This window comes from Octopus sinensis, linkage group LG7, assembly GCF_006345805.1.
Source record: "Octopus sinensis linkage group LG7, ASM634580v1, whole genome shotgun sequence".
Taxonomy (NCBI): Eukaryota; Metazoa; Mollusca; class Cephalopoda; order Octopoda; family Octopodidae; genus Octopus; species Octopus sinensis.
The window spans coordinates 66,588,294-66,605,983 of NC_043003.1; the positions used below are offsets into that span (position 1 = coordinate 66,588,294).

Consider the following 17,690-nt stretch of genomic DNA (forward strand, 5'->3'; position numbering starts at 1 on the left):
ATTAATTATTTTCCTCTCTAAATTATATTCAATAAGTTCGTTGCTGTGAGGTCGGCAGAAATCGATATTTCATCGTAATCGGTTGTTAGTTGAGATAAAGGCCAAGACAATGTAATATGATATCAAATACACACACACACACACACACACACACATATATATACAACACACAAACATTCACACCTATACATACATATACACACATGTATGCATATGTGTATGTATATGCGCATACATTCACTTGTATTTTCTGTATGTATCTCTATTTGCATATGTATGTTTTCAGGAAAACGCACACACATAGACACCTTGGTACATTTATATATATGTGTCCCTCTCTCTCTTTCTCTCTCTATCTCTCTCTCTCTCTCTCTATCTATCTATCTATCTATACACACACACACTCACATGTATGTATATATGTATGGTTGAGTGTATGTGTGCATGTACGCAAACACATATAAACACACGAATATATCCCTCCCTCTGTCTCTGCCAGTCTCTCTCTGTCTCTTTCACCCTCCCTCGCTCTGTCTTCACACACACACACACACACACACACACACACACAAAGACACACACACATACAGACAAACACGCAAACGCAAACACACACAAACACACACAAACGCACACCCACCCACACACCGACACACACACTGACACACGGTGCTGTACCCTCCGACAAAATGTCAATATGTTTAATGTCAAGTAGTATCAAGTGGCGACAGGGAAGAGAACAAAACTAAATAAATAAATAAATAAATATCGAAAAATAAAGGTAAAATAAAAAAAATAATAATAAAATCAACAGAAAATAAAAATATAGAAAAATATATAAGAAACAAGGAATAAATAAATACATAAAATCTGTAAAGTATTATTTTAAAAAACAGAAAGAAAAATCAAGATGGCGACCGTTAAGAATTATCGCTGGACCCGCGAGAAAGAAACTACAAAGGACATACAATAAGCAATAAAAAGATATTTGCGACAAAGTGGTTTTAATTATAGAATATCTGGACTTAACACGGGATGGTCATGGCTGTAAAGTTGTTGATGAAGATGAAAGTCTGGCTAATAGGGACATGGGTGCAAGAGTGGCTGTGTGGTAAGTAGCTTGCTTATCAACCACATTATTCCGGGTTCAGTGCTAAATGCGTGTTACCTTCTACTAAAGTCCCGAGCCGACCAAAGCTTTCTGAGTGGATTTGATAGACGGAAACTGAAAGACGCCTGTCGTATATGTATATATATATATATGTATGTATATGTTTGTGAGTCAGTGTTTGTCCCCGAAACATCGCTTGACAACTGATGCTGGTGTGTTTACGTCCCCGTAACTTAGCGGTTTGGCAAAAGAGACTGTTAGAATAGGTACTAGGCTTACAAAGAATGAGTTCCAGGACCGATTTGTTCGACTAAAGTCGGTGCTCCAGTATGGCCGAACTCAAATGACTGAAACAAGTAAAAGAAAATGGAAGAATATATATATGTGTGTGTGTGTGTAGGTGTGTGTGTGTTTGTCCACCCACCGATGCTGGTGTGTTTACGTCCCCTTAACTTAGCGGTTCGGCAAAAGAGACCGATAGGATAAGTACTAGGCTTACAAAGAATAAGTCCTGGGATCGATTTGTTCGACTAAAGGCGATGCCCCAGCATGGCCGCTGTCAAAAAGCTGAAACAAATAACAAAGATTAAAAGAATGTCTAAATTCGAATAACATTATCATTATCGCGAACAAAACTTTAAGTAACAACATTATCACCATCAAGAACAATAATGATAATAATCCTTCCTACTAAAGGCAAAAGGCCTGAAATTTAGGGGAGGGGTGACAACCAAATACATTGACCCCAGTACTCAACTGGTACTTATTTTATCGACCCCGAAACGATGAAAGGTAAAAATCGACCACGGTGTAATTTGAAATCAGAACGCAAAGACGTACAGAATGCGACTGAGAATACCATTAGAATCGTTACCGCGACGGTAACGATTCTACTAGCTCGCACCCTTACTTCAGATAATTCAGCGTTGCCCTTCTGCTATGTTATGGGGACGTAAACACACCAGCATCGGTTGTCGATGTTGAGGGGACAAACACAGACACACAAACACACACACACACACACACACACACACACACATACACACACAGATATATATATACGACAGGCTTCTTTTAGTTTCCGTCTACCAAATCAACTCACAAGGCTTTGATCGACCCACGGCTATAGTAGAAGACACTTGTCCAAGGTGCCACGCAGTGGGACTGAACCCGGAACCATGTGGTTGGTAAGAAAGCTACTTACCACACAGCCACTTCTGCGCCTCCTTTTTTTAGCATCCTTTTCTCCCGGCTCTTTATGTTCTGAGTTAAAACGCTGCCAATGTCGACCTTACCTTCCGCCATTTTAGGATCGATAAAATAAAATACTACTCGAGGACTGTGGCTGGCGGTCGATATAAACGAGTTGCTCCTCTAAATTAAAACTGTCGGCCTTAGGCCAAAGCCCGAAACATACTTATGATTTGTATAGTAGTAGTAGTAGTAGTAGTGGTAGTGGTGGGGGTGGTGGTTAGGGACAGCAGATGGTGGAAACGGTACAGCGCGTGACAAAATGATATGCAATGTTTAAGTTATATGCTCATACTTCCGGTGTTCAGGAGCGGTTGGTGGTGGATTTTGTCTTTCATTCAGAGGAGGGACGATGGCGGATGGGGAGGAGGAGGAGGAGGAGAAAAATTAAATATCAATCAATTAACGGTGGGGATCTGTTTACTCGACCCTGTATTGGCCCCTTCCTACATTCATTGAACCTTGTAATTCTGCTCTTTGCTTAGAAATCAATATCGCAATCGCCGTCGCCGTCGTTGTCGTTGTCATTGTCGTCGTGTTCGTCGTCATTGCCATTAACTCAATCATCACTCACTGCACCATTTTCATCGTCGTTATCTTACTGGTCATCACCAACATTAGCAGCGTCATCAACATCGTTGTCGTCGCCGTCGTCATCTTCGTCGTTGTGGTCGTCGTCGTCGTCGCAGCAGTAGTAGTAGTAGTAGTAGTAGTAGTAGTAGTAGTAGTAGTAGTAGTAGTAGTAGTAGCAGCAGCAGTACTAGTAGCACTCACTTCCACCACTGCCGTCACCGTCACCTCAATACTGCCACTATTATAACGACCAGTAAAAAGAGTAAAAAAGAGTAAACATTTCGTCCGGCACGCTAGTGATTATGCCCGCTCGACGTCTTAATAATAATAATAATAATAATAATGATGATAATAATAATGATAATAATAACAAATTTTTACTACTCTAAGCACAAGGTCTGAAATTTTGGAAAGGCGGGGGATAGTCGATTGTATCGACCCCAGTAACAGGTACTCATTTCATCGACCCCGAAAAGATGAAAGGCAAAGTGGACCTCGACGAAATTTGAACTTAAAACTTCAAGACGGACGAAATATCGCTAAGCATTTTGCCCGGCGTGCTAATGATTCTGCCAGCTCGCAACCTTCATAATAATTGTAATAGTAATAATAATAAGAATCTTTTCTACTCTAGGCACAAGGCCCGAAATTTTTGGGGAGGAGCAGTCAATTAGATCGAACCCAATACGCAACTGATACTAAATTTATCGACCCCGAAAGGATGAAAGGCAAAGTTGACCTCGGCGGAATTTGAACTCAGAACTTAACGGCAGGCGAAATACCTGTTTCTTTACTACCCACAATGAGCTAAACACAGAGAGACAAACAGATTAAGTCGATTATATTGAGCCCAGTGCGTAACTGGTACTTATTTAATCGACCCCGAAAGGATGAAAGGCAAAGTCGACCTCGGCGGAATTTGAACTCAAAACGTAGCGGCAGACGAAATACCGCTAGGCATTCCGCCCGGCGTGCTAACGTTTCTGCCAGTTCGCCGCCTTAATAATAATGATGATGATAATGTTCATGATAATAATTATAATGATGGTGATGATGATGATGATGATGATGATGATAATAATAATAATAATAATAATAATAATAATAATAATAATAATAATAATAATAATAATAATAATAATAATGATAATAATAATAATAATGATAATAATAATAATAATAATAATAATATAATATAATAATAATAATAATAATAATATAATAATAATAATAAATGCCCTGATGCAGTACCAGGCAGTGGCTCCCATGGCTTCTGTTATCATGTACATTGTTTTGTCTTGGTATAAAAGATGGGCTACAGCAAATATTCTGCTCAATACCACAGATTTGCTTGTCAGTTGTTTGACCTTAACCAGTTGAGCATGTCCCTTAGTGGCTGACGATATGTGCATCGCTGATCACGAGCAGAAGTAGTGGGGGAGCATCATAGCCATGTGTTGAGAAGGATTCTTTGGGGTTTGAATAATTCACCTCTGGAAACATGGGTGTTTCGTTCAACGTCCTTAAACAACCCTTATTCAGGGACCTTTTGAGCGGGATGGGTTACTCGATCTGAAGAAAATTCTAACTGGGCTCCACCTGCAAAGTCATGTGCTGTTTATCTTGATATGAGATCACCATGTCGCGCACATATGGTTGTGATGCATGTGCCTGGTGTACCCTTATCAGACGGGTAGTCATGATGGGTATACTGGGCTTCGTATATTTTACCCCAGTGTCACTTTGATGGCATGCTCTGCTCGCTCACTCAATAATGATAATAATAATAATAATAATAATAATCCTTTCTACGATAGGCACAAGGTTTGTAATTTTGGGCGATGGGAGCTAGTCGATTGCATCGACCCTAGTACATAACTAGTACTTATTTCATCTATGCCGACATGATGAAAGTCAAAATTGACCTCGGCAGAATTTGAACTCAGAACATAAAGACGGACGAAATGCGGCTGAGCATTTTGCCCGGTGTGCTAACGATTCTGCCATCTTTTTGCAAAAAGAAAAAAAAAAAAGAAAAGAAAACAAAAATGCTGTTCCAAATTTTAGCCCAAGAACAACAATTTAGAGAGAGAGGAATTTAGTCGATTACTGTGACTCCGGTGCTTAACTGATAGTTTATTTTATTGACCCCGAGTGAATGAAAGGTAAAGTCAACCTCGAGAGCATTTGAACAAAGTGCCGGAAAACACGTCGTTAAGTATTTTGTTCGACGCGCTAATAATTCTGCCGTAATGGTCTCTAATTGAAACACTTGGCGCGAAATGCTTAGGGGAAGGGTCCAGTCAATAATATCGACCGCAATACATGACTGGTACTTAGGTTTATCGACACTCGAAGGGGTCATGAATATTTAACATTGGTGTAGTGAAAATCTGAACGCAGAGAGTCGGAACAAAAATCACAATAGAGGTAGTAGTGGCAGTAGCAGCAGCAGCAGCATTAGTGGTAGTAGTAGTAGTAGTAGTAGTAGTAGTAGTGTATTCTTTATTGACCACAAGCTCACCGCTCTCAAAAAATGGCAAAATATTTATGGAGTAACTCGGTTCTGTTATACATCCATATCCTTTGAACTTATTGGGTATTTTGGCAGCAAGAAAAAACGCCACGCTGGAAGCCGAAACCTTGGCACCGTTCCCATGGTCATTAGTAACCACGATATACTTATCAGGGGTCATAATCCGCAAACTCTTATATATATACACAAATACATAGTTTCAAACCGTAGGCATATATATATATAATTTAGTATTAAATCTAATTTCGATTCAACATCTTATTTTCCTCCATTTTTTTATACTTGTTTATGGTATATTTATACCTATAACAAAAGTTTTCAACTGTTATTTTCATATTCTTATTACTTGCTATCGCTGTTTTTTATGAATATGATGAATCTTTATTAGAAACATTTTCCTCTCTCTCTTTTTGGATCTGTCAAAAATTTTGAATTGTTCTTTTTGAACTTATTTTTTCTCCCATATATATATATAATATATATATATATATATATATATATATTATATATATATATATAATAGGAGAAAAAATAAGTTCAAAAAGAACAATTCAAACTCTTATATATATATGTATAATATATATATATATATATTTTATTTAAAAGCAGCAGAAAATTACTCCGGTATGTATATATATATATATATAGAGAGAGAAGATAAGATAGATAGATAGATAGATAGATAGAGAGATATATAGATAGATGATAGATAGATAGATAAATATTATAGATCGTATATATATATACTATATAATCTATATAGCTATATATATTCTATATATATCTAATATGTATGTATACGTAATTTTGTTTTAATGTTATGATAAACAATTTTACGCTAAACTGATGGATTACTCCATAAGTTTGGTAATTATACAAATATTTTCAGGACTTCCTTCTGTTACGAATGATCATGAGACTGCACCACGAAAGTTCCCCTCCGAGGCTCAAGTCCGGACATGGTTGTTTTTGTGGAAAACCACCAGTCACCCCACTCCACGCCATCGATGTTGCCCAATGATTGAAGCATAAACTCCGAAAAAATTAACACACGCACATTCATACATATACATACATGCATATATATATTATATATATATATATATAATATATAATATATATATATATATATAATATATATATATATACACATCTACACATCTACATACTTACATACATACATACATACAAGAATAATATGCAGAGTTAATAACAATAAGGAAAGTAATAAAACAGGCATAACGTTGCCGTTACTTCGAGGTCATTGTTACAAACTTTTCGATACAACTAAAAGCTTTATTACAAATTTAAATAGCTGTCATCCGTTTAGTCAGAACGAGGCTAAGAAATACAGAAATTCGAAGATTTAAAGATTTATAATGCAGAACTTATTTGAAATGAAACGGTTTTCAAAGCATAAAGATATAAAAAAGGTGAAATAAAAGGGAGAGAGTAAGAAAATTGGGAGACAGCACGGTATCTATCTATCTATCTATCTATCTATCTATCTATCTATCTATCTATCTATCTATCTATCTATCTATCTATCTATCTATCTATCTATCTGTTTGTCTGTCTGTCTGTCTATTTATTCATCTCTCTCTCTCTTTCTCTCTCTATTTGTCTATCTATCTGTCTGTCTATCGCTCATATATCTATCTTCGTCTTTCGTTTTTCTATAAATTTCAACTATATAATATATATATATATATATATGTATGTATATATATATATATATATATATATATATATATTATATATATATATATATATATATATATATGTATGTATGTATGTATGTATATATATATATATATACACACGCACATATATATATATATATATCTATATATATATATATTATATTGTATAGAGGGCATTATTACACATAAATGCCTCACACTAAGAGGGACATAAGTCATTACTACCAAAATTTCACTAATCGTACCTATCATATATTTATGATATCGTATATCTGTGCATCAGATCGAAATTACCTGAACAGGTGAACGATGTGCTACAAGTCAGGTGTCGATGTGATAGCAGATTAACGTGAGAAGAAGTGCTTTACTCAAAAACACAAATGCACCACCTAGAATTGAAACTACGATCTCACGATCGTGTGTGCGACACCCTAACCACTAGGCCATATATAATAACATACATGCTTACATACATACATACATACATACATACATACATACATACATACATACATACATACATACATACATACATACATGTCTGGGGTGTGCATTGATGTGTGATCATATGTTGGGTCGAAATCTCTTGTGTTGCTTTTCACTGTCTGTTGTTCCGTTAATATAACAGCATTTGGCATTTGTGCGGCCACAACAATTCCATTACCAAATGTTTTGTGTCTGTATTATTGTAGTTATTGATTTATACTCAAATTCTTGTTTAGAATTACAAAACCGAACTGACTGTGGAAAATAATATCGTTGTTATTGACCCGACACGTAATATTAGACGAAATTTAAGAGAGCGAGCTGGCAGAATCGTTAGCACACTGTGCAAAATGCTTAGCGGCAGTTCGTCCGTCTTTATGTCTTGAGTTCAAATTCCGCCGTGGACCACTTTGCCTTTTACTTTTTTGAGGTTGATAAAATAAGTAAAAGTTAAATTCTGGGGTTGATGTTATAGCAGAAATTTATGAGGCTTTTATTACGTTTGGTTGTTTAAGCTTAAATACTGCAGAATATGCTCAACAGACCAGTGGCTTACCAAACTAATATTGGTCGGTTACTAACTGTCCAATCGCGTGTCTGCAACAGTTTGTTTTCAACGCGGGAAAGACCAATTTGTCTCTAGAGCCTACCCAAGGTTATAAAAATCCTTGTCTTCTGCTTCGCTTGGTCTTTGGCAGTAGACATTGACCACACACCATGTCTCTTTGGACCAGCGTCGATAAACCAGAAATTCAGCCTGTCTCACAGATTTCTTCAACCAGCCTTCGGTCGTCATCGTTACCACAACAGACAGCAGACCACAGCCACATTAACAGGCCCGGCAGAACTTCTTTCTTTATTGCCCACAAGGGGCTAAACATAGAGGAGACAAACAAGGACAGACAAACGGATTAAGTCGATTATATCGACCCCAGTGCGTAGCTGGTACTTAATTTATCGACCCCGAAATGATGAAAGGCAAAGTCGACCTCGACGGAATTTGAACTCAGAACATAACGGTAGACGAAATACCTATTTTTTTATTATCCACAAGGAGTTAAACACAGAGAGGACAAACAAGGGCAGACAAACGGATTAAGTCGATTATAACGACTCCAGTACATAACTGGTACTTATTTAATCGACCCTGAAAGGATGAAAGGCAAAGTGGACCTCGGCGGAATTTGAACTCAGTACGTAGCGACAGACGAAATAACGCTAAGCATTTCGCCCGGCGTGCTAACGGTTCTTCCAGCTCGCCGCCTTTACCTACGTATATATGCAATAGGCAACTATGTCTACAGATGCACATGCACATGCGCATGTACAAACACACATGCTCACACTCTCTGGCAAACATTCGCACTCAAAGAACATATAAACACCACACACACACGCACACATACACACACACACACACACACACACACACACACACACACATACATACACACACACATACACACACACAGATTCAGCAGTGTTTGTGAGGTTGGGATGGGAGGAAACCCTACCGAACACGCCTTATTTCTTATTCAAACAGAAACACGCATAAACTCAATGTAATGTGCCGTGAAAACATTGGATCGTCGCGAAAATAATATCGAAAGACTTTCATACATTTGAACTGTGACAAGAGCGAAACCAGTCGGCTGGAACACTTTTCGCTGAAACCGATCCATTTGAAACAATAATTTTATCTTATTCTATCGTATTTTTTTATTTTATCTCATTTTATCTTATTCTATTTTTATTTTATTGTATTGTATTCATATTTTCTTTTAGTTTAGTTTTGTTTCAGATTCGAAGAATGAAATTCTATTGTAATATATGATTTCTGGTTCTTTATATTATATTATTCTTTATTTGTGCATTTTTATTCACAAGGCACTCGTGTAGGACAAAGCGGTAGACACTCGAAGGACAAAATGCCTTACTATAATTAGTTACGGGCTTTTGTGGAGTGTTGGGTATGTGTGTGGGGCGTCGGTTGGTTTTGGTTTTGTATTAACCATTCCGTGTCGTACAACACATCGATCGGTGCCACGCCTGCAATGTTTTACGGTTTCTTCCTTTATGGTGCTCCATAAGAAGAGGTTATTAGCTTCTACTTCAAACCTCTTTTCTCTTTCTCTCTCTCCCTTTCTCTCTTTCTCCCTCTTTTTCTCTTTCTCGATATATATATGACGAAAGGGAGATTTTTGTGTGACATTCTTTTTCGACGTGCGCATCGCAACCGATTCCGACAAATATATAGTATATATCAAGAAAAAAAAAGAGTGGGAGAAGGAGGGAGAGGGAGAGAGAAAGAGAAAGAGAGAGAGAGAGAGAGAGAGAGAGAGAGACGAAATAATCGGAACTAGTACTTGATTTGTACTTTATTTACCCCGCGCCAGGGACAAAAGAAAAATATGACCACATATATTTTTAATATGTTGAACTATAGGCATGGCTGTGTGGAAAGTAGCTTGCTTAACAACCACATGGTTCCGAGCTCAGTCCCACCGCGTGGCACCTTCGGCAAGTGTCTTCTACTATAGCCCCGGGCCAACTAAAGCCTTGTGGGTGGATTTGGTAGACGGAAACTGAAAGAAGCTCGTCGTATATATAAAAGAATTCAATAAATGGGACCAATAATTTCAAGGTATCATGTCTGTGTCTTCCCTCATATATATATACATATATATATATATATATATATATATATATATATATATATATATATATATATATATATATTCTTATTTGGTTCCTGATCACATTAGAAGGTTTTAATTTTGCCGTCTTCAGAGCAGAGGTTAAAATGTGTACCAGTAAGATTCTAAGGTCGAGAAAATCGACTGTTGCCCTCCTCGTAAAGTGCATATTCCCACCTATCTTAGAACATAAGCATTTCGAAGCCTGCTTTCGTCGGTTTCACCTTTCTTGTTTTTGTGGTCGGAATAATAAACTGTTTACCATCAACCACAAAAAGAAAGGGGAAAAAACAAAACAAAACAAAACAAAACAAAAAAACATATCCTGACAATTCCCTGTGCAAGAAATCAATATATAGTCCCGCCCCTTTATGTTTTTATCTCTCTCAAATCTCACTTAGGGGATTCGTTTGTGCCTTTCATCTCTGCGGTATCGATAGAATTTTGACCAGCCAAGTAATGGAGTCGATTAGGACGAACCGCAACCCTTCCTCCGAAATTTGTATTAGCTTTGTGTCAGTGCTGGAAGGAGGCGAATATGGTGGAGTGAGTGTGGGGTGCAGTGGTGGAGGTATTGGAGAGTCATCGGATCAACACACTGAATAACTTCTTTTACATTCTCCATTGAAATCCAGCGGGAGCGGATTTTTTTCCTTTTCCCTTTTTTTTTTCATCTTTGCGAGGATCAATAGCACAACTAAAGGCTCCATCAGTTCCCCGGTGTTTATAAAGATGACGAATCTAAAAGAAAAAAAAAAACCCTAAACTCTATAACAAAGTTAACTACGCAAAAGGAGACTCAGATATAATTTACCATAAGGTTTCTAAAAAAAAAACGTGGTGAGCGGGAGAAAATTTAGGGTTATGGGCTGGGTACATAGCTCATGTGCTTAAAACATATCTAGGGATATTCTTTTCTACTCTAGGCACAACGCCCGAAATTTTGTGGGGAGGAGGCCAGTCGATTAGATCGACTCCAGTACGCAACTGGTACTTAATTTATCGACTCCGAAAGGATGACAGGCGAAGTCGACTTCGACGGAATTTGATCTCAGAACGTAAAGACGAAATACCGCTAACGTTTCTGCCAGCTCGCCGCCTTATATGTAGGAATATTACATCTAGAAATGATTTGTTGTTCATTATACAGGGATAGTTAACTTGCTTTACTGGACTGCGGCCATACTGGTGCACCACCCAGTCGAAGAAATCGCCTTCAGTACTTATTTTAAAAATGTCTCCTACTTATTATATGGGTCTCTTGAAGCGCTAGGTAATAAGGAACTTAAAAACAACAACCGACACAAGTTGTTATCAAACATAGAGTTGTATTCACAGATACAGATATGCGACGGGGTTCCACACAGTTTCTGCCTCCCAAATTCATTCGTTAGGGATTGGTTGGTGCGGGACTATAGTAAGGTTCTTGCCAAGGTGCTGCGCAGAGGTGTTGAACACGAAACCATGTTGCAAGGCGACGTTCTCAACTACACAGTCATGCCTTCGCCATGTTAGGTAAAAGCTATAAAAAGAATATCATGTCCTCAAAAAAAATGAAGAACACCCAAGAAACCAAGATAAATCTGCGAAAGAATATTGCCTCCGGTTGATGTTTGTTATCTTTATAAGCTTCAGTTCTTCTCACAAAATCTTGGCCCAACACCAAAGTGAGGAACCCTTATTTTTCTCGTTTATCTATAGTGAGAAGATATTTTTGGCCATAGATTCCCAAGCATAAGTGATGGATGGTCATGTATGGAACGCATTAATACATCGGCTTGATTAATCAGATGTGAAATGAGAGTAAAGAGCAACAACAAAAATCTTTATTAATTTCTTTCACGATAATCTTAGCCACGTTTGTAACGTAACACCAAACAAGGGTAGAACTTGAAACCGGTTCGACGTAACCGAGTGACCACTTTGATACATATTGTCTTTAGCCATCCTGTGGTATTCGTTTTAGACTAAGGTCAGCAATTTTGAGAGGAGGTGGGGGGTAGCTCGATTACATCGATCCTGCGGCTCAACTGGTGTTTATTATATTGATCTCGAAAAGATGGAAGCCAATGTCGACGTCAGCAGCATCGGAAGTCAGAACGTAAAGAGCCAGAAAAAATACCACCAAGCATTTTACCCGGCGCGGTAGCGATTCTGCGCTTTCGAAGCCTTTTGTTATGGCTCCAAATTCTGGCACACAGCTACAAATTTTAGTAGACAGGCAAGTCGATCACATCGATCCCATTGCTTAACAAATACATATTTTATTCTTTTCTACTTTAGGTACGAGGCCCGAAATTTTGGGGAGGGGGCCAGTCGATTAGATCGACCCCAGTATACAATTGGTGCTTAGTTTATCGACGCCGAAAGGATAAAAGGGAAAGTCGACCTTGGCGGAATTTGAACTCAGAATGTAAAGACAGACAAAATACCTATTTCTTTACTACCCACAAGGGGCTAAACATAGAGAGGACAAACAAGGACAGACAAACGGATTAAGTCGATTATATCAACCCCAGTGCGTAACAGGTACTTATTTAATCGACCCCGAAAGGATGAAAGGCAAAGTCGACCTCGGCGGAATTTGAACTCAGAACGTAGCGGCAGACGAAATACCTATTTCTCTACAAGGGGCTAAACACAGAGAGGACAGACAAACGGATTAGGTCGAGTATATCGACCCCAGTACGTAACTGGTACTTATTTAATCGACTCCGAAAGGATGAAAGGCAAAGTCGAACTCGGCGGAATTCGAACTCAGAACGTAGCGGCAGACGAAAAACCGCTCAGCATTTCGCCCGGCGTCCTAACGTTTCTGCCAGCTCGCCGCCTTAGAAATATTCCTTTCTACTCTAGGCGCAAGGCCCGAAATTTTGGGGGAGGGGGTCAACCGATGAGATCGACCTCAGTACGCTACTGGTACTTAATTTATCAACCCTGACAGGCTGAAAAGCAAAGTCGACCCTGGCAGAATTTGAACTCAGAACGTACAGTGTCGGAAAAATGCCGTTATCGCAGCACAAAATCCTTCTCTTTCCTTTCGCCGCTGTTTCACGTACATGTTTATCTATCTGTGTATAAGCGATATTTTCTTTTATGAAGATGTCAATATTTCTTTATTTTCCAGACACATAAATTATTTATATGTATATATACAAATAAGGGCGCATGGCCAAATATTTGAAGCGCTACATTAGCAATCGCGAGATCGCGGTTTCAATTCCTGGATCGGTTGGTGCGTTGTGTTCTTTAGCAAAGACTCTTCTTCTCACGTTGCCCTGCAATCACTTCGGCACCTGACGCGTGGTACACCGTGCACCTGTTCAGGTAACGTCGATTTGACGGAGGGATTTAGCCAGTGCACAGCACAAACATTCAGTCACTATAAACCTATTTGTATGAGTTGTCCAGCGATAGATTGCAGAACCATACTCAACTGGTACTTAATTTATCGACTCCGAAAGGGTGAAAAGCAAAGTCGACCTCGGCGGAATTTGAACTCAGAACGTAGCAACGGACGAAATACTGCTAAGCATTTCGTCCAGCGTGCTAACGATTCTGCCAGCTCACCGCCTTTCGCCGTCTTAATAATAATAAAAAGAGCACTCATAGAGCGCAAACCTCCGCCAAGGCAACACCAACGTTCTCTCAACATTAGCCGGAGATGATTTTTAAAATGAGAATATCTAAAATACATTCGATTGCTTTCACAAACGAGAATACTAAAAATGAACCCGACCGCTCTCAAAAATAAAGTAAAAAAAAAAAACGGAAAAATAATCCAGAATTCAAGTCTTGTACCAGATCGATTCCCAAACCTAATCAATTTGTGCCAGTCACGAGGCTAAACATCCTTGAAAATTTCATTCGAATTCATCTAGCGGTTCTTGAGATATCCTGTCCACGGATAAACAATTACAACTGAAAACAATACCTCCGCCTTCGCTAAGGTGGAGCTAATAATATCTAATTATAAATATACAATGGGATTTTTTAAAACACCCGAATGGCTAATAGGGTCCAGTAAATCAAAATAGGAATTGAAATGATGCAAAAACGGAATTAAAATGCCTACAAGCAAAGGATTGTTGAGAACCACTGCATTAGAACGTCAGAACCCATGTATTTCTCTCACACCACCAACTATATGTCTTGCGATCGCCTCGACACTCACCAATTCTCTCTTCATTTGTGTTCTGGCGGCAGAATTCAAGATTCGGTATCTGCGCCAGTACCTTTCGTCTTAAAAATATTCCTGAGACGCACGTGCGGCTCTTGGAAAGGCAAGTGAAGCAACAGTTATATTCTTTCACACATCGAACAGAGCTTTCACTAACTCCTTCTTAGAAAGAATTAACCGGTCGTTTTAATTTTTGATTTTCTAGTTATTTCTCTCATTAGACTGAAGCCATGCTGGGGCACCACCTTGAAAGGTTTAGTCGAAAGAATGGACCCCAGTGTTTTTTTTGTTTTTCTAAAGTTCGGTACTTATTCTATTGGTCACTTGCCGAACTGCTATCTTACGAGGACGTAAACACACCGACACCGCTTGTTAAACTGTGAGAGGGGATGGCGGTCAAACACAGACACACATATATATGTGTGTATGTATATATGTGTGTGTGTGTGTATGCGACGGTCTTGTTCCAGTTTTCGTTTATGAAACCCACTCACAAGGATTTGGTCGGCCCGAGGTTATAATAGAAGACACTTGCCGAAGGTGCCACGCAATGTGACTGAACCCGAAACCATATAGTTGGGAAGCAAACTTTTGACCACACTGCCATGCCTACGCCTATATTTCAAAATGATTTGGATGATGTTTATTTACGTTTTAGAGGTTATTGTTGCAACCATTCTGGCGAGCACCACTTCCTACTATCTTTGAAACGGCCTTTTTTGTAACCCATGAAAATATTGCATATGGCTGTTTTCCAATAGCCTATAATTGAAATTGTATAAAGATATATATTTTTTCTGCCCTAAGTAATATATTATCAAATACTCTGAGAGCTTTCTGTTAGCAAAACTGAAATTTATTTTTCTTGGGAAATCGAATTAAAAATTATTTTACACAGAGTTCTGTTGTAGATGTCTGTTCGGTTCAACGTGCAATATTGATTATAATTGGTTAGAAATTTGGGAATGAGGCCAGCTATTTCGAGGGAGGAACTAAGCCAATTACTCTCGACTTCAACTGGTACTTATTTTATCGACCCCGAAAGGATGAAAGGCGAAGAAAATCGCGATAGTATTTGAACTCACAACGCAATGACGGACAAAATGCCACTAAGCGTTTTCTCCAGCGTGCCAACGATCCTGCCACCACACCGCTTTAGCATGCAATGAAATAATGGTTTCAAATTTTGCCAGAAGGGCAACAATTTTGAGGGGAGGGAATGAATCGATTACATCGACCCCCAGTGTTCAACTGGTACTTATTTTATCGGCCCCGAAAAGATGAAAGGCAAAGTCGACTTCGGTGGAATTTGAACTTAGAACGTAAAGACGAGAAAATACCGATAGGCATTTCACCCGGCGTGCTACCTCGTCGCTTTAGTATGCAAGGAATTAATACAATGCATACTTGACACAGGATGCTGTGCAGCATCTAAAACCAACTCATTCTGCACAGCCACTGATCAAGAATATAACATAACCGGAACTACACATATTTTTCACAAACACCACACAACACTACAACGTGTACCACACCTCACACAGCATGTACAAACCAGAAACGCCACCCAACAAAATAACAGTTCACGTTACACATGTTCTTTACGACAAATAAACCAAACACTAAAACACCTTTCAACCTTCAAACTGCCACACTTTGGACAACCCCTATGGGTTATATCAATGGTTCTCATGCGGTATTTGTATGGCCCTTATAGGTCCATGGAAGATTTTGTGGTTAAAATTTATCTGCAAGATAATTAGAGAATGCATAAAATTTTTTAATACTTTTTAGATAAATTCCTAATAATATTTAATTCTGAAAATATTTTATGATTTTAAACCCCAAATGGCTATGGGTGTCCAATCCAGTTAAATTAGAATCAAAGGGGTTCAAAAGTGTAAGAAGTACTGGGTAATAAGGACAAGAAAACAAAATAACACAAGTTAAGATATCAGAAGGGCTTCGAGCACTTGAATGATTATTGAAAGCTTGTGGAAAGCTAAGGTTACAGATAGTAACCCACCACCCACATAAATTCTACCGGGAGAATGACCAAATCAGAGTCTAGTCGAATCATTTCTTTTATTTGCCACAGAAGCAACAAATGAGGGTGCACAGAGGCAGTGTATAATTTGAGTTGGGTTTTACATAGAATATAGAAGAAAGGTAAAAGAAGGTGAAATGAAATAAAAGCGTACATCGTATGCGAAACATGTGAATGTAATTATGATGGAATCCCGTTATAGGAGAAATGTCAATTCAGGCCAGTCAAGATCTAGAGTCACTCTGACCACTAAAAGAACAAGCCCTCACTTTACTTCGTTCTCCAATCTACATGCACATGGCTAGAGTAGATCCATTCATCTGAACCATTTTTTCCACAATCACTCACCTTTTCACAAATTCACTGGGAGACAGCACTTCATTCTCCACCTTCACATTCTTTTCCAAGTAGAACCAAAAAATCTGGATGAGGGCTTGACAGAAGAGGAAGGTGTCTAATATAATTTTTATATGGGTTAATTCTCACTGCTCCGTTAGGAACATAGGACTGGTTTACCGGTTTCTCTAGCCTATGTATTCCTCCCTGGACGGGACGCCGGTTTACTCTTTTCTACCAGCTGAGTAGACCGGAGCAACGCAAATCTTAACAACACAACACATCACCCGGTCCAGGATCGAAACCACAATCTTACGATCATGAGTTCATAATCCCTAACCACTAAGTCATGCGCCTCAACGCTTAAAAATAATATATGTACATATATATGTATGTATATACATATACATGTATATATTTATATATATATGTGTGTATATATATATATATATTATATATATATATGTATATTATATATATATATATATATATATATAATATATATATATATATATTATATATATATATATATATGCATGTATGTTTGTGTATATATATATATATATTCTGTTGTGCCTGGGGAGAGTCATTCTCTTTTGGTGCCCTTATAATTTAATACACTCACTGGTAAAATTTCCACTCATTTACTTATTCATTCTTCTAAAATTTACGATGCGTCTTGCAACTTTTTCAACAACTATCGCAAAGGTTGCAAGACAACGAAAATTTTCGAAAAATGAATAAGTAAATGAGTAGAAATTTTACCGGTGT

At 38.2% G+C, this 17,690-nt stretch overlaps 1 protein-coding gene across 2 annotated transcripts in view; it reads right to left on the reverse strand.

The window, feature by feature from the left end:
- Positions 1–17,690, reverse strand: part of LOC115213926 (putative uncharacterized protein DDB_G0274535) — a 57,476-nt gene that overhangs the window by 37,003 nt on the left and 2,783 nt on the right. The gene's annotated exons all lie outside the window — the stretch shown is intronic.